The sequence below is a fragment of the Chrysochloris asiatica genome, unplaced genomic scaffold, assembly GCF_000296735.1.
Source record: "Chrysochloris asiatica unplaced genomic scaffold, ChrAsi1.0 scaffold00224, whole genome shotgun sequence".
Classification (NCBI taxonomy): Eukaryota; Metazoa; Chordata; class Mammalia; order Afrosoricida; family Chrysochloridae; genus Chrysochloris; species Chrysochloris asiatica.
In genome coordinates, this window is record NW_006408742.1 from 1,540,208 (window position 1) to 1,542,222 (window position 2,015).

Consider the following 2,015-nt stretch of genomic DNA (forward strand, 5'->3'; position numbering starts at 1 on the left):
TCAGTTCCAACTCATAGGATCCTGCATAGGGTTCCAAGGCTGTCAATCTTTAAGGGAGCAGAAAGTCTCATCTTTCTCCTGTGGAACAGCTGGTAGTTTCGAACTGCTGACCTTGAGGTTAGCATCCTGACTTGTCACCACTACGTTACCAGAGCTCCTTGGTCTTCCTTGTAGATGTATGGATATTATCCGATCTCAGACAGTATTGTATTTCAAGACAGATCTTGATATGTTCTTTTTGTTGATGAATGCAACACCATTCCTGGCATAGGAAGCCATGTGATTGTCAGACTCGAAATGGCCACTAACAGTCCATTTCAGCCCACGAATGCCTAGGATATCAATGTTAATACATTCCATTTCATTTTTGATAATTTCCAATTTTCTTGGATTCATACTTCATACATTTCATGTTCTGATAATTTATGCATATTACGGCTGTTTCTCTTCATTTTGAATCTCTTATAAATATATACCTGTAGTGTGGTTTTGTGTGCTGTCAAGTTAGCTCTAACTCATAGTGACCTTGTATAGGATTTCCTAGAGTGACTAGTGGACTTGAACAGCTGACTTTTGGGTCAGCTATTATTATTATTATTAATAATAACCTCAATGTACAGATGCAGGAATTAGGCATCTAAGAAATTGCTTCACTGTCTGGGACATACCTGGGTGGTGGGGTGTGGTGGGGCTGCAAGGGTGTACGTAGAAGCCCGAGTTCCCCCAGATCTGACTGTCTCCGATGCTTGACTTATTTTCCTGGGTTGAGAGGATAGGAGACTGAGGTCCAGGGAGCAGACAGATCTTCCCTGGATGGCTGGGTGAGGTATTGGGGGCTTTGAGGGCTTTGGACAAGACTCAGAAGGCTACCTCTTGCTCTCGCGTGTGCTGGAGCCAAAGTGGCAGGATCAGCTTGGCTAGGGATGTTGGCACTGCCACAGACAACCCCAGTCCAGCAACCATTCTCTGGGGGCTTGGGTCAGAGTCCTGGGTTACTACCATCTCCCTCTGGCATATGTGAGACTCTGTGGTGGATGCCAGATTGACTTGGATCACCTACAGAGATAGACCAACCCAAGAATAATTTGAGGAGAGGAAAGAGCCCATTTGCAGCCATGCAACAACAACAAAAAAGCCAAACTCCCGTGGGCTGCTGAAAGCATAGAATGTTCTTGCAGACACCGCACAGAAGCATTTGTTGGTTTCTGAGCAAATGTAGAGGCAGCTGGCCAGATAAAAAGCAGGCATCTTCTGACTGCTGTCCCCTCTGGTGCCAGCCTCCACAGCCCCTGGGCAGGGGCACTTCCCAGACACCTCCCCTTCCCCACCAAGGACCCGCTCTTGAGGGTGAATGTGGTAAAGGGTCCAAATCCAGCATATCTTGGTCAGATGAATCAGAATCTCTGTTCCATGAACCTAAGAATAAAACAATTACATGTTTCCTTTGGCTGGAGAGGAAAGAGCCAAAAAGTGTCATAGAGAAGCAACTCGCTGGTCCTTTGGTTGGATGATCTCATAGATTTTTCCAGAGCTGGTAGTGCTCTGGTTAACCCTTTTGTGACTGAATCAAATTTTTTTGCTCCTGTTGTAGGGAGAAAAAAAAAAAAGTCATTAATGAAATGCATGCTGAATCATTGAATGTATTTGAATTGAGTATGTCCCTCAATTCTAGGAGTAAGTTTGGTGGGATACACATGTCCCACTGGTCACTGGGACACAAATGCTAAAGTTATCAGGACCCACATGACCCCATAGGATGTACCAACTCAGACAATGCCCTGTGAAAACAATCATTTGCTCACAGGCCCACTTCTTCATCTTCAAACAGTTATATTGGTACCTTTCTGATGGCTGCATGTGCTATTAGGCGAAAAGTAAGTTTCTAATAAATTCAAGAAACTAAAAAATCAAGTGGGTCATGAAAGGGCTTCAATACTTAAGTTTGCTACTTGAAAGGTCAGTGATTCAAACTCACCAGTTAATCTATGGGAGAAAAATGTGGTAGTCTGCCCCTC